This window comes from Pogona vitticeps, chromosome 3 (genome assembly GCF_051106095.1).
Source record: "Pogona vitticeps strain Pit_001003342236 chromosome 3, PviZW2.1, whole genome shotgun sequence".
NCBI lineage: Eukaryota > Metazoa > Chordata > Lepidosauria > Squamata > Agamidae > Pogona > Pogona vitticeps.
In genome coordinates this window covers 156,709,998-156,733,056 of record NC_135785.1, presented here as the reverse complement: position 1 = coordinate 156,733,056, position 23,059 = coordinate 156,709,998, and the positions used below count along the sequence as shown (strand labels likewise).

Below are 23,059 nucleotides of genomic sequence, written 5' to 3'. Positions count from 1 at the left end.
CCCTATTAATTATGCTAATTTGGAAGTGAGGTTCTATCAACACAATGGAACTTACCTTATAGAAGGCATGATAATTAATGGGGTCAATAAAGACCTTTTAATGAGTGATATGACTTTTAGTTGAGTAATTGAATAATTTATTCATTGAATTAAGATACATGTACATCTCTATAAAAGAAATATTTCTGATTTATCCAGCATTTTTTTATTCTTAGATAATACACATCTATCCTAATGCAGGCATCATCTTGCCAGATGCTCTCTTCCTCTGTATACTTGAAGCAAGGGAGAATGATTTCCTTAAGATGACATTTATTATCTGTATTATTTATAGGCATAAATATTGCAAATATTTTTTCCTATAAAATCCTGCTGTCCAATGAATGGGGCATCTTTGTAGTCATTTCACAGGGCAATTTGATTGAGCAATACACTTTGCTAAGTTTATGTAGACTTTACTCCCTAGTAAACATGCATAGGACTATACCCTAATAGTCTGAAAAATGATTAGTATAGAAATGAATGGAGCAGAACACATAAAAAAAATGAGAAGGGTGAAAACTTATCTGACTTATCCTGCCCTACATTTGCCTGTCTCTCTGTGAATCTATGACTATATTTAATTCCTACTGATTATTCTTAATCTTCTCAATAGAGACAGTGGAACCTCAACAAACTTTGAATGATATCACATTAACTCTAATATAGATAATATAAGAACTATAACTGATGCACAGCTTGAAATGTAGTCCTAAATCACAGCTGATTTACTTTCAATGTCCTCAGAAATACAGGCAGAAGATTGTTACATACCATGTTCTAAAATAGAATCAGAAATGAAAAACAGAAGGGTCAATCACAATTACTTTGTGGCTTCATTTCAAATTGTTCCATTACTGTTTGAAAACACTTTCCAATGACGTGAAATGTGGAGATTGTTTATTTTCCTGACTGGAAGCAATCTCTTTGTAGGAGAGCAGAGATAAGTGAAAAATAAAACAGTCTGAAAAGCATGAGCCCCTGACACACAAACACACTCACCTATTCTCAGATGTGAATGCTAGAGACCATACATCATATTTATGTTGAAGGAGGGATAAATCATACTGGCTTGTTCAGTTTCTCTCAGGATCAGGATGCAAATGGTCTTTTAATCTTCGCATGCACCAAAGGTGCAATCCTATATGTACACCAAGACAAGACAGGATTAGTGTGATTAATTTCTTACTTAATTGTATTTTAAGCCATGGAAATGGTGAAAACTTCTGTTCCAGGTTTTGTTCTAATTTCTAAATCTAAAGCACATGTTTACATTTTATATCATTCATGCACTCTGCCCATTGACTGAAGTGTCTTTGTAGGTATGTTTTTCAGCTGTAAGCATTTGAGCACATTTGAAAATAGGTTATGAAGATTTGTGCATACTCCATTTCTCTACAACATGGCCTTAGCTTTGTAAATGTCAGTTGTTGATGTTTTTTAAAAATAATTATCTGGTTCCAGAAGTGCAGCTTTTGCCATGAGTGTCCAAAGCAACAATAATCTTTTTCCTCCTTCTGTGTCTTAACACCTACTTTTTCAAGCAGCAATACTCTTGTTCCCATTATTTATTTATTTTCGGCAATGAAATATTTAATTTTCCTACCTCTTCTGTGAAGGGCCTGTCAAATATGGACTTTTAATAGAAATATGTGGCAGGAAAAATATATATAATTTGAGTGGGATGCCAAAGTGTTGCCCTAAACTTTGAGAAGTCCTTTTAAAACGTGCCTCAGAGAGGTGCCTTAAAAGTGAAAGTATTATTGAAAAACTACAGCTGGGAATAACACCAAAAGAATTGATTTGTTTTTGATACACAGTGAACAAATAAGTTAAGACGGCAGAAGCAAGTTCGTTAAGTTTCATAAAATGTAAACAATGATGCTTAAGTTACATGGACAATACGTCCATGTTTGACTAAAATGTTGATTAACAAAATAGAGGAAGCCAGTGTTGGACAAAATGAGAATAACAATGTATTGTATAGAATGAGTTTTTACAAAACAGTGTAAAGGGAGAAAAAGATGAATGTCATTTTAAGTAGTTTGCTTCTTGATAAGCAAGTAAAAAAGAAAAAGAAGTGTGCTGTTAATTTTATAAGGCTCTAACCTCATAATAAGTAATTAATAATTCCTTGATTCAGTGTGATAAAAATGAGGAGGATGAACTCATACAATCTATTCTAGTGTTTATGTATGAAACATTTTAAATGTAAAAGCATGCAACAGTCAATTCAGGATGTACTGCCCAAATATGGTATTAAGGAAGTTACTCCAAGTGGGTGGTATTTTCCCAACTAGGACCCTTCTTGGCTAGAAGCTGCCTTGATGTGTATGTCTTCCGGCAGTTAGACAGCTCGTACCCTTTGAAGGTTCATGTTTCTGAGAGAGCTAAAACTCTGTATCACAATGCTTTAACTTAACTCAAAACATCAAAGGTATTTAAATAGAGACCTCTATCATGTTTATGGAACATCTCCAAAAGTCAGAGATCATCTCACAGAGATCATCTTCTGAAGAACATCTCCCAAGATCCACAACCACCTGCTTTTTGCAAACAAGTAGGAATATGCATATGGACTGACAGCAGCCAGGCGTTAACCATGGGAATAATATAGATAAAGATGGGTAAGCTTTTCTCTCTTTTCTTTTCTCTTCCCTCTCCCACATCCACTTTATTTGGTATGGCTATCCTGGCCAAACTTTGTAAGAAGCAGGAATACAAAAGCAGGTAATACAATATGCTGATTGGTTGAAAGATGCCTTTGGTTGAAAGATGCCTGCTTTGCTCTGAAGGTTACTTGGGATTCATTCATTTGTTTAATTGATTTGCTTAATTGGTCACAATCTGATTCCTAGTGTGGACATGCAACAGGGAACATAGGTGATCACCCTGAGACACCTGGAATGTAGAAAGTCACTAGACTATTCTGTCTCTTATTGTTGGTTGGCTTAAGATGTTGGAGAATGGAAGCAATCCCTAGGCTTTCTAGGTCCACTGGATGATGATTGAAGGGAATCCTCATGAACATTTCTGTTGTACCTTCACAGCAGTCTGTTGATGCCAATCCATATCCTTGGAGTTCCCAGGTAATCTGGTGTCAGTTCCCACCCCTTTGGACCATTGCTACATCGGGTCGAAGCTTTGATGGCTTGGAAACAGAAAGGTTGCTGCTGAAAAGGTCAGGCTCTCTCTGCTTTGCATATTATATTGTTATCAATAAGCTATACATGAAAGCATTTTCAACAAAATCTTACACATTTTCATTCAGTAATTTGAAACCATCTAAAATAAATTACATTCCTCAAAAATGCCTTATTTATTTATTTATTTATTTATTTATTTATTTATTTATTTATTTATTTATTTATTTATTTATTTATTTATTTATTTATTTAACTTATATGCCACCCACTCTACCCAAAGGTCTCTGGGCAGCTTACAACAATTAAAATTCAATAAAAAAAACAAAATGATCAACATACAATTAAAATACAATTAAAATTGCCACCAGGACCCACAGTTGATGTTATTTCAATTAAAAGCCTTCTGGAACAGGAAATGTCATCAAAGTTGGCGCCAGATGAATTTCCCTAAATGTGTTCATATTTTAGTCACTCACTGAGAAAACAGAGTTTTGTAAGATCCTAAATACCCTCTCAAGCGTAAATCAATGGAGAGATGAAAGATGGCAGCTAAAAATATTTTTTAAAAAAAGAAAAAGAAAGGCTAGATCTTGAGAACATTCAAACCTCCAGCCTGCATCCTACACTTGTTTGAAGTCACAGTATATTAGGTTCTCATGCTAGGTTTCCTCATGCTAGGATTTCTTTCATCTTGATTCCTGAATGTGACCAAAATGTTCTTGATCATAACTACAACACAGCTAAGTATGGATGTAGGTAGGATATCCCCACTCCCTGAGATGCAGCTAGACAGGACTGGCAGTTTTCATGTGGCTCTTTAAAAAAAAACAACTAGGAATTCCCCACAGTTGCAGGTTCGTCATAAATTTAAAATGCATTTGGAACTATTACATGACACAAATAATACATAGGAGTAAGCACAACTTTACAACCAGGCAGAGGATTTTGAATCTTTAGTTTTTATAAGTCTAGGATTGAACTTCAATTTATATACTAAGTCTCTGCTGCTGGAGTGGGGTTATAATCTCCTTTTCTAACTGGTTCAGTTGTATTCTCTGTATTGAGAATAGCTGTACTTTGGAAACATGCAAAGGGGTGAGAATTTCATTTAGTTCCTTCATGATGGGTACTCACCAAAATTCACCAATTTCTTCATAATGTTGATGCAAAGAACCTGAGGTGATTGGTTTTTGTTTTTTCAAATTAAAGTGGGAGAAAGCAAAACTTAGCATGTCTTTCTCTACTTATAGCTAAAGATTCCACTGTACACAACAGATAAAATGGGCCACCTGAGAGGAAGTTAAACAACCCTGCCCCCTGTTACATTCCATAACGTTAAAAACATTAAATAACATGCATAAATGCCTTGATAAGAGAGAGGCTACAAAGAGCAAGGCAGCAGATTGTGTGTCTCAATGTTTTGGGAAGTTAAAAGACACTATTAACTTTTCTGATGCAATAAATGTCATTGAGCAAGGTACTCCTAATGTGATTAACTGTCAGATCTCATAAGCAAAAAACAGACAGTAGCTATTTTCCATTGTCTTCCATTTGAATAGAGATGTAAATGGCATGCAAAGTGCTTCCCGTTTTTTATTTGCTAATGGACTTCACACACACAAAAGGGTCTAGCATTTATCTGTGTTTTTTTCCTCAATGGACTTCAAATACAATTAAAATGTGAAATTCTATTACCGTAAAATGACAGCAAGATTCTAAGCGAGTTGAAGCTATTGGGATGGGAGAGAAGAATGAACAACAGCCGCATGGTCTTTTGTAGTGGACTTGCTTGTTTTGTTTGGTTCTGAATTCTTGACTGAGGCAGCTGAATACCAAAAAGTAAGGCTACTCTTTAGAAATAAGAAGTCAACGATTAAATCCAGAAAGAAGCAACTGGCTGCTTAATATATGAAGGTAAATAGCACATTATGGAATTCAAGCTGGAAGAGACTGTTCCCTGAACTGCTTCACAGAGTCCACATCCATCTTTAAGAAGATGTATCTACAACTACACCTATGTGCCAGGAGTGGGTAATTTAGGATGCTTCAGATGTTTTTGGATTGGAACTTCCATCATTCCTCACCATTGACTCAGATGGCTGGGTTAGGAGGCCACCTTTTAGCCAATCAAAACATAGGGCTGCAAATCTTACAGCGCCCACTCTTCGAAAAAATACAGACTGCAATAAATTATTTTTCCCCTAAAGAGTTTTTGGAATTGTTTTCAACTTCATAAGAAGTTTTAGCTGAGAAGCACCTTTCTGGGCTATCTATCTATCAATCAAGTAGTATCCAATTGTCCCCCCTCTGCCTTTGATTTTGAAGAGAGACATGTCTGTCTGTCTAAGAATATTTCCCCCTCTTTTTGAACCTGCTGTACAGTATTTGTGCCTGGTGTACAGTCAGGATTCATTTGGTTGCTCTAAGTGATATAACTATGAATCAGTTATGGCCTGTTCATGCAACCAGTCAATTTTTCTACAATATGCATTTTTGATCTACTCAAAACTGTCAGTAAATTAAACTTTTTATTTTTTCTCTTACCAATGTCTCAGACTGAGTCATTCAGACTGTAAGTGCCAGTTGATGAGATAATCAAAAAGGGGTTTTCTACTCTGGGGAGACATGAAACTAATTCTGCTCTGTAGATCCCTGCATTTCTGCTGCATAGCTAGTGGTTTTTAACAAAAATTCAACATTCTGCAAAGAAAGATGGGGCTATATGGATAACTTTACAAAGAAATTACAGGAGCAAACAGGGTCATACATGAAAATGCTGCAATCAGGCAGCTGGCCTGGGTCATACTGAGCAGCATAAACTGAGGCTTAAATTTCTAAACACAAGTAGGGGGAAGGAGAGCAGATAAATGCAAGAAATGAAGGAGGTAGATGAATAAATGTTTTAATACATTTTAAGTTTGTATTCTTTTTTCAAACCTACTCTGAATATATCTCCTCAGTCTTATGGCACTCTGCTTCAGATGAGAATCGCCTGTCTCAGTTTTAAATGCTTTCAGTTTTCTGGTATTCACAAGTTGTCTGACTTTGTTCTGAATAAGTGCATCAGATAGTCTTTTTTAAAAAAATTTATATCCCGCCTATCTGGTCGGGTGAGGACCACTCTAGTCTCCGATATTGATTGCTAAATCTTTTTCTTTATTGTGTTCATGAAAATGTTTGCTTTCTGTGGGGGGGGGGCTCATAACTAGATTCATTTGTGTCATTCTGTGGGTGGAATGGCTTCCTTAGTTGAACTATGGATCACAATTCCTTATTTCACTGCGCACCTTCAAAATCTTGTTCAGAATTACAAGGATGCCTTCTGAGAAGATTTTCAACTGTTGTGCACAGTTGGTGGGAGGGCAGTTCTAATTTTATAGTGGAAGCATAATGGATTTCCGTAGGGCTTAAGCCAATGATTTCTCCAGTTACTAATCCTTCATGTTGATATTTATTTTGTTCCCAGATACTGCATGCTTTGTCCTCCTTAGACTGGTCATATTACTGATCTCAACCAATTACAGTGGACCTTCTACTTACGGAATTAATCCATATTGGAATGGTGGCTGCAGGTCGAAAAGTCTGTAGGTTGAGTCTCCATTGACCTACAATGCATTGAAAACCAATTAATCCCGTAACTGGCCGTTTTTGTTCCATTTTTGTTCTATTTTGGTTTTTTTCTGGTCTGTAGGTCAATTCTCAGGCTGCAAGTTGAACCTAAATTTTGCGGCCAGAGAAGTCTGTAACTCGAAAAGTCTTTAAGTCGAGCTGTCTGTAAGTCGAGGGTCCACTGTAGAAATCATATGATAAACACAGTGAAAAACTGTATCACGAAGAGAAATTAAGAATGTAAATAATATTATTTTGAGCTAGTCACATGGATGATCATACTCAATTAAGATCCAAGGAGCATGTAAAGAATGTGGATGAATTGCTTTTCAGTTTGTGAATTGGATGACAACAGGCTCGTCCTATACAGAGTGCAACCATTGAAATCAGTAGAACCTACGTTACGTGTGACTAGTCTGTAACATTCATTTTAGTGGATCTTTCCTAATAATAATTAATGATGGATTTATCCCAGAACTATTATGACTGGAGCAATCCTCCTAAATTTTGCTAGTATCCCTTCTATATCTATTGATTTGTGGTTAAGTCTGTTGTTTTTCATTTTCACATTAACATGCAATACAAATTTCTAAACTAATTGTTCCCCCTCTGCCTTTGATTTTGAAGAGAGCCATATCTGTCTGTCTAAGAATACAAATTTCTAAACACATATATACCTTTTTAAAAAAGATAGTAGAGAATCGCAGAATAATTGAGGTGGATGGAGTCTATAAGGGTATTGTCCAAGATCTGACAGATGCTTGTCCACTTTTCTCTTGAATGACTCCAAGGTTGGACTACTCACTACTTCCTGAAGTAAATGGTTCCACTGTCATATTGCTCTAATAGTTAAGACTAGAGATGGGGACAAAATTAAAAAATGGCAATTCATTGTGATTCATAATTCATCAAGGTCACTGAACTAACAAATATGAATTTCTGAATACTCTTGGATGAATCGATGAATCGATTCGTCGATTCATCTTCACTTTAAAATACTATGAAACAGGCCCCCAGGAACATAGAGACACCAAATTCACAGGAAAGCCTCCTTGGACTCTTTTCTTCAAGCCCAACAGGTTTGGTGAAGTTTGGATTCTGGATCTCTGAGTTAATAGCTACAAGGAGGATGCCCAAAGGAAAATTTCCCCTTGGAACTTATAGAATCCTAAATCATACAGAAGCCTCCCATGTCCTTCACCAAAAAGCCTGCCAAGTTTGGTGAAGATTGGATTTCATACATCTGAGTTATTCATGAAGAAATTGGAGCACCCCAGGAAAGTGACACAGGATGGAATTGAGGGAGTTTGATGTGGCCCTAGCAGAATTAGAGATCTTTGACACTGAGGTAGTTTGGTTTGCTTCTGGCAGGCACTGAGGCACTTGGCATTTTGGCAGCATAGGCCCCCAGCAGTTACTGAGGCATTTGGCATTGAGATAGCATTTACACCCAGCAGGCACTGAGGCATTTGGCACCTTGACAGAGTTTGTCTCAAGCAGGATCACAGGCGTCTGGCATCTTGGCAGGGTTCTTCTCAAGCAGCATCACAAGCTGAGATGAATAGCTTTTAGCAACTTGGAAGAGTTTGTCTCCAGCAGCATCACAGGCATTTGACATCTTGGCAGAGTTCTTCTCAAGCAGGATAACAAGTGTTTGGCATCTTGGCAGGGTTGTTCTCAAGCAGCATCACCAAGGCTGTGGGCTTCCAGACTGGGTACAGCTCTGCCACCAAGGCTGAGGGCTTCTGGGTAGGATATGGCCCTGCCACTAAGGCTGAGGGCTTCCAAGTAAGGCCAGAAATCAGCTACTAGAATTTGAAATGTGGCCCATGGAGGCTAGAAATCAGCTGCTTTGCTTCAGAAGGTGGCCTCAGGGGGCTAGAAATCAGCTGATGGACTTCAGAACTTGGCTGGACCAAACCGCTTAGAGGCTTGAGTGGAGGTTTTTGCCTGAGAAGGTTAATAGGCAGGCAGGCAGGCAGGCAGGCAAGTGGGCAGACAGATGGTATAGTGAACCATTGGGCCTCAGGCAGGCAAGCAGGCAGGAGATGTCGTAGGAGAGAGCCTGCCATTGGGACCCTACCTCTTTGGGTTCAGTGAGGGGAAGCCCAACAAGGTTCACCATTATGAACAACAGTCTCTCCACACTTATGGCATCCAGACATGAGTGGCATGCTCAAAGTATGTCTCTGATATAGGAAATCATGCACTCACTCTGGACGCTGGTGTGAGGGATGGAAAGGAGGTCCATGGCCATATTGGACAACTCTGGCCATATGACCACTTTCCTAACCCAGAAATGGAGAGGATCTGACTGGGGGAGCTGGGGGGCTCAGCAAGATACTCCTGCACCATAGTCTCTGCTAGATCCTCCTTTGCTGCCAGACTGTCCTCTGCAGCAACTGCCCAGGTCACCACAGATCTCCGGTAATGGTGACTGGGGCCCTCACCAGCAGACGTCCCTGCCTGTGGCTCCAGCAAACCACCCTCTCCCTCCTTTGTCTTGTGCCCTGGTGTTCCCGGTTCCCGATGCAAGCATTGTGCACCCAAAGCCCTGCAGACCTCAGTGGAGAGCTCCGTTCTCCATTCCTCAAGCTCCGAGGTGCACGCTGCCAAGCTGCCCTTGATTTGAGGATCACACAGGCAGGCCATACAGTAACCTCTGTTCCTGCAGACAGGATTGAGTCATTTCCACACACCTGCCTGCAACCTCTTCACCAAAGCCGACAATTGGGGACATAAAACTTCCAATATTATTATATGCTGATGACATTGCTCTTTTTTCACTCACCCCGGTTGGGCTACGCAGACTACTGGCCAAATTAAGTACCCACTGCAGCCATGAAAAACTAACAATAAATCACGCAAAAACCAAAGTGATGACCTTTGGGAACCATCGCAGAAAACATACCTGGAGGCTTGGGGACTTCCCAATCGAGCAAGTGTCAGCTTTTCGTTACTTGGGTATTATTTTTGGCCCTCATCTTTCCTGGTCAAAACACCTGGACTCAGCAAGGCTCAAAGCCGCCCATGCCATCCAAGCCCTCCTATACTTTACTAGGTCTAAAGGAGGCAACTTGGTTCCCCCCGCTACTGAAATTTTTGCCAAAAAACTGATTCCCCAAATGACCTTTGGGGCCGAAATCTGGGGATACACAAACATTTCGACCCTAGACGCCGCACAGAACACCTTCATTCGTTCCATCTTGTGTGTCCCGCGGAGTACTCCAGCCTCCTTACTTAGGGCAGAAGTAGGCCTTATCTCTGTAGCTGCCACCTGCCATTTAGCACTAGTCCGGTACTGGCATAAACTGTCCCAAATGAATGATACCAGTTTACCTAAGATCTGCTTCAGAGAACAACTGGCCAACCCCTCTCTTAAATCCTGGGTGAGTGCTGTGAAACAAATAACTGACTCCTATGGCATCGACTTAGATTCTTTAACCGCTCTTCCGCTCAAATGTGTGAAAGCTAGTCTCAAGAACACAATTCGCCTTTTTCACATCAGAAGTGACCTCTGCACCATCTCTAGCTCGCCTTATTCCTCTTCACTCCCACTCTATAAGTCAACCTTTGTCATGGAAAATTATTTGACCTGGATAACTACATTCGCCCTTCGCAAGGCCTTCACCGCTCTACGTTTTCAATGTATGCCTTCAAGAGTGTTAGAGGGCAGACACGAGAATCTGCCCTATCATCTAAGAATTTGTCCTTGCCACCTGGGAGAAGTCGAAGACATCACTCACTACCTTTTGAGATGTCCACATTACCACTCCCCTCGATCAAGGTTTTTGGCAAGTTCTCTGACTTCCATCCAAGACAGACCTAATCTCGCCCAGGTCTGTTGGCTCCTGGCTGACATCAATGCCAATACCACCTTAAACGTGGCAAACTTTGCCTTGGCTGCAATTAACATCCGAGCTCGCTTGTTTCCTGTACCTTTGTCTTTTTGATTCCTATTTACGTCTCATTGTATTTGCTTTTTAATTAATTATCTCACCTGCTGCTTTTATTTTATTTTAACGTATTTTAATGACTTATAGTTGATAAATAAACTCTGCTCTTTGACAGTTCTATTAGAGGCTTGAGTGGAGGTTTTTGCCTGAGAAGGTTAATAGGCAGGCAGGCAGGCAGGCAGGCAAGTGGGCAGACAGATGGTATAGTGAACCATTGGGCCTCAGGCAGGCAAGCAGGCAGGAGATGTCGTAGGAGAGAGCCTGCCATTGGGACCCTACCTCTTTGGGTTCAGTGAGGGGAAGCCCAACAAGGTTCACCATTATGAACAACAGTCTCTCCACACTTATGGCATCCAGACATGAGTGGCATGCTCAAAGTATGTCTCTGATATAGGAAATCATGCACTCACTCTGGACGCTGGTGTGAGGGATGGAAAGGAGGTCCATGGCCATATTGGACAACTCTGGCCATATGACCACTTTCCTAACCCAGAAATGGAGAGGATCTGACTGGGGGAGCTGGGGGGCTCAGCAAGATACTCCTGCACCATAGTCTCTGCTAGATCCTCCTTTGCTGCCAGACTGTCCTCTGCAGCAACTGCCCAGGTCACCACAGATCTCCGGTAATGGTGACTGGGGCCCTCACCAGCAGACGTCCCTGCCTGTGGCTCCAGCAAACCACCCTCTCCCTCCTTTGTCTTGTGCCCTGGTGTTCCCGGTTCCCGATGCAAGCATTGTGCACCCAAAGCCCTGCAGACCTCAGTGGAGAGCTCCGTTCTCCATTCCTCAAGCTCCGAGGTGCACGCTGCCAAGCTGCCCTTGATTTGAGGATCACACAGGCAGGCCATACAGTAACCTCTGTTCCTGCAGACAGGATTGAGTCATTTCCACACACCTGCCTGCAACCTCTTCACCAAAGCTCTTGTCCATGAAAGGAGGGAGGATCCCGGTACCACAGCAGTCTCCAGGGACTGATCAAAGGTATGAATCAGGGGGACGACCTGCCCCATGTTTGCCGTGTAGCCACACAAGATGTCAGAGATTTCCCAGAAAGGCTTGAGCACCTTCACCATCTGAGAGAGTGCCAGCCAATCTATGACACTGATGCCCATCTCTTTTCCCCCAGGCAGAATGGGCATGGAAGACATGATGTCCTCCAAAACGGCCTTCTGCTTCACCAGGTGGGACACCATAATGTAGGTGGCATTCCACCTGGTGGGCAGGTCTGTCAGGAAAATGTATTTCTCCTGACTCTGTTCCTCCTGCCTCTCATGCTTCCGGTGGGCACAGCCACAGCTAGCAAGTAGCAATAAACAACTGCTCTCACTCTCAAGAGAATTTATTTATTTATTTATTTATTTATTTATTTATTTATTTATTTATACATACATACATACATACATACATACATACATACATACATACATACATACATACATACCCCACCCGTCTAGACCAAAGGTCTACTCTGGATGGCAAATCAGAACAGAAGTGGGAAATGGCTGCAGGGAAAAGGTTTATAAAGTATCTGAAAGACATACACCCCCACAGCCCTTTCAGCAGCATTATTGGCTGCCTGACCTGCCAATCTAGGATCTCCTGATCAGACAGAGCTTCTGATTGGCACCAGCATGCTCAGAGATGGCACAGAGGCCCCCAAAAGGGTAACAAATATTGAAAAATATTGACAAATCAACAAATCAATGAATAAAACTGAGAAAATATTCATCACTTCATATACGTCGGGTCTTCAAAATTGACGAATATGAATCAACGAGTGTATGATAAATCAACAATATTTGTTGAAAATTGTGATTTGTTTTTATATTCATCCCCATCACTAGTTAGGACATTTTTCCTGACATTCAGTCTAAATCCAGTTTCCTGTCATTTAAGCCCATTGTTACATGTCCTGTACCCTGGGATGATTGAGAACAGATCCTGAACAGATCCTGCAGCTGTCATACCATCCTACACAATTTACAGAAATATGTACAATAAACATATAACACCATTCTGCACATTAGCCCAGGTGATTCAGGTCTAGTGAATTCACTTTCAAAGATAACAGACTCAGTTGATGTCTAAAACATCCAAAACTGCAGGGATATTTGGTGCACTGGATTGGCTACATTGTAACACAAGTAAGGGTAGGTGAAGGCTCTTGAAAAGGAGCACCTATGAGGATAATGTAAATGAGCATGAATTCCTTTTTTGGGGGGGTACAGGTGCCAAAATTATCAGCAAAAGAAGGATCACTGCTGAAAGTGGGGCATTGCTGAAATTAAACCTCAGCTCTGAGTTATCCATGATATAGAGCAAGTTGAGCAGAAAAGGGAAATAAAACTGAAGTGAGATTGCAGCAAGCATTTAGAAAAGCAATGGGCCACTGAAGACTTTCTCACAAACAAATGGGTTGTGTGATTTGTTCATTTTCAGTTAGGGACACAGATTTGCTAATGTAATTCTTTCCACAGGTTTTACATATGACTAATTGAGTTCTTTGAAGGATTGTACCTGATCTCCTGAGGTAAATGTGGGTTCCTAATTGAGGTTTTGTTTGGGAAGTATTTCTGCACACTGACACGGTAAACAGCTCTCTTGTTATGGAACACTAGCTGTGCTTAGAGCTTCTCAGAACATAATAATTGAAAGTTCATAGAGGGATGGCAGAGGAGAAATCTTTTCTATTTTACAACACACCATGGAACCTTCTTAGTGCATGGGGTTTATTTGTTACTTGATAAGAATTCTAAGACATGTGCCTCATAATACAAGACAATGAGTTTAATGATAGTAAACTTCAATTACACTACTCCTAAAGGAGCAGCAAACATCTGAAGATGGATTGATCACCATCATCAATCAACTCATATTGTGATCATAAAAGGGGGGATGTTTTTCGTGATTATGAAAGGAACACCAGAATCCCACAACTTTCTTTGCTAAGTGAATTCATGATTGACAGCAATAATGTATTTCTGTGGTTCCCCTAGAAGAATATATATATATATATTTGGCTTTGTTTTCTTGCCTCAGAGTGAAAAAATGTTACACCCCCAAAATGGTTCCTCCTTGTGGGTGATCACAGAACAAAGGAAGGCTAATTGCTTTAAAGAGACAACAAAGGAGTCAACAGTGGATGTCCAAGGCAGCGGAGCCAACGAAAACCCTGAGAGCTCTTTTATTTACTTAGCATGATTACATAGTATGTTATGAGAGAGACAGATAGGATACTAGTTACCTAATCATAACTAGGATTGGCTAAAATAACCCTTTGATCTTATGCTCTATCTCTAAGCGAAAGGGCAGAATAAGGGGTTACCCCGCTGCCGCTTCCTGCCAGGAGTGTTTGCACATCACTGGAACAGAATGCAGCTGCAACATTTAAGCAGAGGTTTCCCACACCTCCCCACACCCTAACCCCACACCCAACCCCCAGTGGCAATGAGGAGGTTTGAAGGAGCATAGAACTAATTCTGCAGATCTAAGGAAGCTTAGAAGGATCAGACCTGATTTCCTGAGGTAAATGTTGGTTTTCTTGGACAATTTGCTGCCACCTCCCCTATCTCAGAGGGAAATTTCAAAAGCTGTTAGTAGTGCAGAATGAAAACATCAAAAACCAAGCAAAATAAAACCTCACTATATCTGTCATACATTGCCCTACAATGTGTATGGACCAGCCTTTTGCATTTCTGCCTATGTAGAAATGTCTGCCTATTGGAAATTCTCAATCTAAATACCATATTTTTATAGGAATCTCTGCTAATCTAAGCAAATACAAACAATAGTATTTTTTAATTAAAAGCTCAGATGGATTCCTTTTTACTGTTTGACTAGATAAATTAAATCCTCCCTTTGTTTTGTGGCCCAATATCTTAAATACCCAGTTATCTTGGGGAAATGAGAAATCGGATAACAGCCATAAAGAGTTATGTGAAATCCCCTGCTTTTCTTTTTCATCATATATTACCCGTAAGATGTCCTGGGAGTGGAATCTGCCACGGGCAATGTGAACAATAAATTCGCTGTTGGGAACAAGTATTAAGATATTGTCATCATTCACATGTGATGATCCAACTCTTCATTCATATAAACAAGAAGTAAATATCCTTGTCTTCTTAGATTCTTAGAAAAATCTGTAGCACAGCTTTAATACATTTGAGTACCTTTTATTAACTACCTGTGTAGGATCTAGTTCAAATAATTGGCTGAAATCTTGTTGCTTTGTTATGTTGGTGGAAGGCAAATGGCACAACATTCACTCACTTCTAGAAAGCAATTAACCAGCTACCATTGAAGCTCTGGAGGACATATGAAACCAGTAGCCATGTGCACCCTGCAAGAATCACAGCAGCAGTTCTTTAATTGACAGCTAGACAGTTTGTACTGCTAAGCTGTCAGTGAAGTCAAAGTTTCTCTTGCCCCTCCTGTTGCCACCTTTGTTACTGCACTCCTTTAGCACTTGCACCTGCAGTGTCTTTGTTGAGCTGAGGTGGGGAAACCAGATATCCCACAGGTTGCTGCAATAGCCTTGGAGCTGTTCATGCTGTCAGTGATGTGGTTCGGCTGAATATGGGAGCTCCACTGCCACAACTTCTACCCTTCTTTGTGGGATCTTTGACCAAGATCCAGGTCCAAGGATTGAGTTTCAGTTTTACTCTACCTCCCCAGTAGAGCAAAATATGGGGTACAGCTCAACCTCTGTTTCCCCTCACTTATCTCACTTCCATGTGTGCTATCCTCTCTGTCCTTTATCCCCAACTCCGGCCAATCAGTCTTGGCCCCTGACTCCTCTCCCAGCTTCGTCTCATCCTCTCCATGTTCCTCCTCACCACCTGGTATCACGCCTTCCCTGCCTGTGCCCAGCTGGGGTGTGGGTGCAGAAGTCTCCCTCAGGCCCTTTAGGGGACATAAGTTGAGGGCAGACAATCTGCTAGAGAAACCAGGAGAGACCCCCTTCACAATACGTATCCCAAGTCCAGTCTGGAGTGATCTCCGCCAACTTCATCTGGGATGCCATGGTGTCCAGTCATTCAAATACTTCTCACTCCAAGGTTGTTATTCAAACAGACTTCATGTGGTGATGACGGTGAAGATGGTCCAAAAACATTCAGTTTCTACCTTACTTTTTATCTGGTTTTGCTATTTAGATAAAATTATGCTGACCCTCTGCCAGCAATGCTGTGTGAAAAATTGTTTCTGGGCTCACATCAAGGTGCTGATTATGGCCCATTAAAATCCTAAATTGTTTGTTGTTGTTTGCTGTACTTGTTTGTATTGCTCCCCCCCCCCGTCATCAGACATTTTAATCTGTGGCTTTAGAGATTTGCAATTTTAAATATATGTATTTTGTGATGTCATCAGGAATGGCCAGCTATGTAAACAGTAATAGCAATGATAATGATGGTGATGTCTGTAACCATGGAGAATGAGTGTGATGGACTGAGACTCAGGAAACCTTGTTCAAATCTGTACTTGGTCATGGAAACTCACAGGTATATGTTTGTGAGTGGAAATGGCAAACCAATCTTTGAATATCTCACATGCTTCAGAAACCCTATAGAGTGGTGGAATCTTTCTTTGGAGGTTTTTAAGCAGAGGCTGGATGGCCATCTGTTGGGAGTACTTTGATGGATGTTCCCACATGGCGGATGGTTGGACTGGATGGCCTCAGTTGTCTCTTTCAGATCTATGATACTATGACTCTATTTATATATTGACTTTTCAGAGAAAAAGGGGCATTATTTTAAAAATATTGTCATGCAATCCAATAAATAACATAGTAAAGGAAAAAATTAAGCAACAAAGAATTAGTAGATTTTGCTTCAAGAAAATAACATAGAAGTCTGTTGGTGATGCATTTCTGCATAAGTGAAACTGTGTAAGTCTTTGAAGTGAAGGGCTACTAATTAGCATGCCACCAGTTGTATCTCTAGCTGAATGCCCATCACATGACTGGACACATGACCTGGAATGCAATCAGCACCTTGTGAATTAGCAGCAATTCACAACCACAAGTTCCATAATTTCACTCATTCAGTCATGGACAGGATTCTAGCCATTTTACTTCTAACTGTTGAGGATTCTAGCCATTTTACTTCTAACTGTTGAACAATAACAACCTATATAAGTATTTTGCTTTGATGCCTTCTTCTGTTCATATCTCTTTACTGCTTTTCTGATTGGAAAACATGACTGAGATTTAGAATTGGTCTCTTTTAGCAGTGCTGTTTTAATTCTTCTTGTCATGTATACCTGCATTTATGGTTGCTAATGGAATATATTCTCTCTCAGATAGAAAGGTGGGCAGACAGGCAGACAGAGACAGAAACACAGTGGCACATGCACGCCTCAGCTATTTTACAGCCATAAAGCTTTCAGAGATAGTTTGTGCTTCGCAATTAAACTGGCACTAAGCAATCATTGATGCTAGCATCCTCACTACTGATGCCTGATAAACCTGAGTCTATTTTGGGCAAAGGCAGTGGGATCATTACAAAAGCCAAGAACAATCCTTCAGGCTGCTGTGAAAGTGGCTAATAATATTATTGTAAGAGTGTGCCCACTGTGAAAAGTGATCCCCTTTGTAAGGTTGAGGACAAGGCAAAATTCTCCTTCTTGTTAACAAGCTTAATGCATCCAAGCTGTCTTACCATCCGGCTTTTGCATGCGTGTATGGGGAAGGTTTATGCATGTGTGTGTGAGAGAGAAAGAGACAGAGAGACAGACACACAGAGAGGGATGGAACAAATCTTAGAACTGCAGAGCTGGAAGGGACCAGCTCACTTGGTCCAGCCCATCAGGGAGGTACAGTGTGGAATTGATCTCCCAGCAGGTTTTCAGGAAGTTGATTCATGATGTGAGCAATAGCTTCAGAGTCATGAAACTACAGCTCAGTGGAGGCAAACTTTTTTGCCTCGGGTGCCCAAAATGAGAGGGTGGGGAAGAAACCAGTGGCTGCCGTGCTGCCCGGAAGACCAGAACCAGAACAGGAAGTGGCAGTTTCAGGGGGAATCATGGGGATGGACAGAAAGTTAAAAGGGGGATCATGGGGACGGACAGGAAGTTAAAGAGGGAATCATGAGGATGGACAGGAAGTTAGAGAGGGAATCATGGGGATGGACAGGAAGTTAAAGGACCCAGAACAGGTAGAGAAAGGGGGAATCCCAGCTGCAGCCACTTCAAAAGGTTTCACTCACATGACAGAAGAAAGAGCTTCATGTGGCAGCTGTGGCACATGTGCCATAAGTTCGCCATCACTGCCCTATTGGTACAGATGGCTGCATGGCAGACAATTTTTTTAACAAATATTAATCAAAATTTGAATTCCAAAGTTGAAAGTAAGAGTGGAAGAGAAACTGAATGGAGCAGAAAGTGAAATCAACAGATTTTCTCCCTCCCCCTCTCTCATCTCAATCAGAGGCTATATAACTTTTGGGACTTTAATATAAACATATAATTTTGGAGCTACCTACGAGAGCTTGGGGCACAGCCAGAGGAAGATGAGTGATCATCAAAAGCTTGCTTCGTATTTGTAAACTAATATGAATATCCCAATTCCAGCTGCACCTAATGCAGGTCTGGCCCCAGAACTGGTCCATCCACTCATGTGTCCTGGCACTGCCAAGGGCCCACTCTTCCTGCCAGTTGTGGCAGTAACTCTGCCATGTCCCTGCTTGGCTGGCCACTCCAGGCAGGGCATAGGAAGACAGGTTTTCATGCACGGCTGCTGAGTGGTCAGCTGAACAGGGAGATGGTGGAGCTACTGCTGCAATTGGTGGGAAGAGCAGAACCTTGGTGTCACTGGGTTGTGTGAGTGGACAGGCCGGTTCCAGGGACAGGACCCACATTAGGTGCAGCTGGGATGGGGATATTGCTATTTATTTATTAAGATAAATATTCACATCTCTACCCACTTTATTTTTTGTTTTTGGTTTAATTTTCTTAATAAACCAAAAAAAAAGGTATCATCTGCTCCTGCATTTGTATCCTCTAGAGATCATATGCATGACAAAGGTGAAGAGCATACACATTGATCCTCTTATCTCTTTATTTGTCTGCCACTTACAAACTTCCAACATCTGCCTAGGATTGGAGATTAGTTTGGCCTGATTCTTATGGTACTGAAACAGCTTTCAATGAGTTCACAAAAATGTGTCTCTCATCTCATTCCAATAACTAATAAATTAGACTGAGCTCCAGCATATGTTGCCCTTTTAGATTTCAGTACAGAATTTATTCTTTGTGTGTGTGTGTGTGTGTGTGTGTGTGTGTGTGTGTGTGTGTGTGTGTGTGTGTGTGTGTGTGTGTGTGTGTGTGTGTGTGTGTGTGTGTGTGTGTGTGTGTGTGTGTGTGTGTGTGTGTGTAGACAATTTCTTCCCCCACAGCTCCTTTTTCTTGTTTGTATTCCAGTGATTACATAGAAAACTAACAGTCTATGCACCCATGATATCACACACCTGCTCTTAAAAAAATAGAACGACAAAACCAGATTAAAGTACTGCACAATAAAATGTGCTAATCTGTCTGAAACAATTGGACAGAAAACACATTGAAAAAATCGATAGATGCTTATAATAATAGGTGGATACTAATAGAAAATCTCAGAGAGTCAAAAGCAGCAGTGAAAAGGGCAGAGTCTGCTCTTTGCTATTGAACAGCAGTTGGTAAATATGATTGCAGATCTGATTTAAAACAATGCATCTCACAAAAACTTTCTGAACTCTAGATGCTTATGCTTCAAAGCAATGCTGGGGAAACACACTTCAAATATTGTTTCTTCTAAATCGGTGACCTTCCAGATATTGTTCCATCTTAACCTGTGACCCTCGAGAGGTTGACCAGCCTCAGCCAGCCTGGTGACTTGTTGAATATCATTAAGTATGATCATGAAATATGATTCACAAATCAAGTTCAACAACATCTAGAGCAGCACAGATGTAAAGATGAAAGCAAAGCAAAAGCAAAGTGTGCTGCTGCTTATATACGGCCCCATAGTGCTTCAAGCACTCTCTATGCATTCTACACTTTGCCCCCCCCCCCCAATGAGCTGGGTACTCATTTTACCGACCTAAGAATGATAGAAGGCTGAGTCAACCTTGAGCCGGCTACCTGGGATTGAACCCCAGGTCATGAGCACAGTTTTGGCTGCAGTACAGTCGTTTAACCACTGCACCACGAGGTGTACTAAGAGAACACCTAACACCATCATTTTAAGGTTCTCTTGTTAATGCTACTTGTTGTTAAGGAGACAGCCATTGTGTTTGGAAGTAATTTCACCATTTCCACAGAGAAGACCTTGGCTCAGTGGAATTATTCAGACCAGATACCATATCTTCCAAAGATGAGCCACTGCTGGCATGCCAATTGAAGCAGCTGAAAGATACTTAGAACCACAGACAGCACTGGGGCATTCATGTGCCAAGATGGATCTAACAGCAATCTTATGCTCTAATTTCCTTGTAAAATCTGTCATTCGTTAACATCGGCATCACAGTCTTGTCCAGATTGAGTTTAGGTTTATATGTTCCCTATCTCAGCCATTACAGAATCTGAAAACAATGTCATCATGACCAACAGACTTACAACAAATGTCAGGCATCAAAACTTAGATGTGCAATAAATGGAAGGTCTAAAACACACAGACAGACCCATAGTTGCTACAGTGACGATACACTGTTCCCCAAATATCAGATTCTTAACAACATATTGAAGCTTTCCTGGTTGGGGGGGGGAGAGGTTTGAAGTCTAAACATAAAATCTTAGGTCGCCATTATCCACTTGGGTAGAAAACTGTTAAGCAGTGAGATGGGCAAATAAATTGGCATGGTGTGCAGACCAAGTCCCCCAAATTCAACAGTTGTAGACCCTGATAGAACACTGGGTGCTGATCTGTTTCTGGGCAGAATTCAAAGTTCTAGTGGTAACCTATAAAGCCCTAATTGGCTTGGGTCCAACGTATCTTAAGAATTGCATCTATTTTCCTCCTTCCCTGCCTCCCTTCCTTTAATTTGTATACCACCCAATAGCACAATGCACTATTCTGGGTGGTTTACAGCATGCTAAAATAAAACAACAAGAACAATAAGAAAATATAAATAAATGCCCCAAAAGTAAAATAAAATAAAACAAGTAGCAACAGCCTGCCTGGCTGTTAAGGTTATCAGGAGAGGCCTTTCTCTCAGTCCTGCCATGTTCACAGGTAGATTTGGTGGGTACATGAGAAAGAGCCTTCTCTGTCATGGCCGCCAAAATCTGTAACTCTCTTCCCCAGGAAGCCAGGCTGGCCCCAGCTTTGCTGTCCTTCTGCGAGCAGGTGAAGACCATTCTCTTCAGGTAAGCTTTCCCTCAATGTCTGGTTGCCTGACTGGAATTTTTAAAGGGATTGTTGTACCTTACTGCTTTGAATGTATTTTGGTATTGCTTACGTTTTTAGTATGTTATTCATTTGATTCATTTTAAGATCAAAAGAACGTTGCTCCCTACTATAATCCCAGTCTAGATGGGGGAGAGGGCCTGTACCTTCCATTTGAATAAACGAGCATAATGCTTTAGTTTTAACAGATCGTGATCAGGCCATCAAATTTGTACACACTCTCTGCGATCAAGGTTGGGATGTCAGTTTGAGTGGAAGCAAAATGTTGAAGTCCACTCCACCTCCATGCTAGGTTCCTGATCCAGCTTATATCCACTGTGCTTCCATTAGATCAAAAAAGATGGGGGAAAATAACATGCAATTTACAGAAACATGTGATCTGGAATATGTTTAGGTTGGCAATGAGCTAGAATCTGGATGGACTCAACTATGACAGACTCATGATGTTTTTTCTTGTCCAACTAGGTCTCACTAATAGAAGCCAGATTAGCATCCTTATTTAGAAACAAACTTCTGGTTGCCAACTGTTTTACAGTTTGGCATGGAATAAACTGCAGAGGTATTGTGCTGGAAGACCAATTCTCATTCTACAAGGTAATTCTAAAATTGGGGGCAATGCAAACAACATGCTATGAATTCTCAAAGGCTTTCACAGCCAGGATCTGATGGTTGCAGTCTGTGCTCTGTTCTGACTCCTGTCCTCTGAAGATGTCAGCCACAGAGACTGGCACAATGTTAGGAAGAACAACCTTCAGAACATGACCAAAGACCCAGAAAAACCCACAGCAACCATCAAAATGCTATGACTCTGAAGATGGATCAGATCAGCGCCAAATGTGGCATAGGTGTAGTAGAAGGTATGCTCTTGCTTTGTGGTGATTTCGGGTATGTTGGAGAAAATGGTTTCTGAGTTATGAATTTTTTTAAAGTAAAATTGTTTTATCACTCTAGTGCAGAAACAAGTGACCATAAATATACCAGATTTAAAATAGTTCATGTAAATTGGGAACGCCAGTCTTGCTTATCTTGAAAGTGAATGGTTGTCTCACCCACTTTTTTTAATTGGGGAAAAAAATCAGGCTGCAGGGTCTGAAATGTTGATCCTCACAAAAGACCTTTCAGAAGGGAAGAAAAACCAGTTTGCTATAAGGCTGAACATGTGTGGAACAAAGCATGACACTTATATAGCACTCCATAGTCCTTAAGGCTCTGTCTGGGTGATTTATAATTTAATTATGCATCCCCCTGTCCCGTGAGCTGGGTACTCAGTTTACTGACCTTAGAAGTATGGAAGGCTCAGTCACCTTTGAGCCAGCTACCTGAGTCTGGGCTTTGAAGACTAAAAGGGGATGACAGAAAGACCTTATTTATTTATTTATTTATTTATTTATTTATTTATTTATTTATTTATTTATTTATTTATTTATTTATTTAAAGTGGGAGGAGAAACAGCAGTAGTTGTTGCTGCTTGAGGCAGGAAAAATAGTGTGGGTCTGAGGGAAAATGCTTTGAAGGTGATAGCAATAAACAAGCAGGTTGGAGGGCCATACAGAAAGAGCTCAGGGTCTGTGTGTCCCCAGGTTGCGGATCCTGCTGTATATCATCATAACTGTTGCCATTGTTTATGTCAACATTCAGTCTGCCCTTTGCTATGTAAACCTTGACATCCTTTTTCCTGCTGGAAACATGGGCACATGATTGTGGAGAAATATCGGGCCATTTCCTGGCTTTTTGAATTGTGGCTATAGACACAGAATATCCTACATTTATAAACTGGAGGGTTTTTTTACAAAAAGAATTGAATCAACAATTTAAGAGGTCATCAGTTAACATCACAACTGAGTTATTTTTCATTGTAAGAGTGAACATAATGTGGTTTATCTCTTTAAATCCACTTGTCTTGTCTGTTCAGTTCCCACTTACAGTACTTA

General features: G+C 40.8%; 1 protein-coding gene and 1 long non-coding RNA gene across 2 annotated transcripts in view; both read left to right on the top strand.

Moving 5' to 3' along the window:
* Positions 1-83: 83 nt before the first annotated feature.
* On the top strand, positions 84-4,496 carry LOC144588467 (uncharacterized). The gene is made up of 2 exons (XR_013544041.1): positions 84-2,666; positions 3,090-4,496. It is a non-coding gene; the product is annotated as an uncharacterized LOC144588467 (long non-coding RNA).
* A 17,100-nt stretch (positions 4,497-21,596) lies between these two features.
* The window catches only part of LOC144588466 (uncharacterized), a 32,213-nt gene continuing 30,750 nt past the window's right edge, over positions 21,597-23,059 (top strand). Inside the window, exon 1 of the mRNA XM_078391394.1 lies at positions 21,597-21,722. The gene's annotated coding sequence lies outside the window, so the exon portion shown is untranslated. The remainder of the gene's footprint in view (positions 21,723-23,059) is intronic.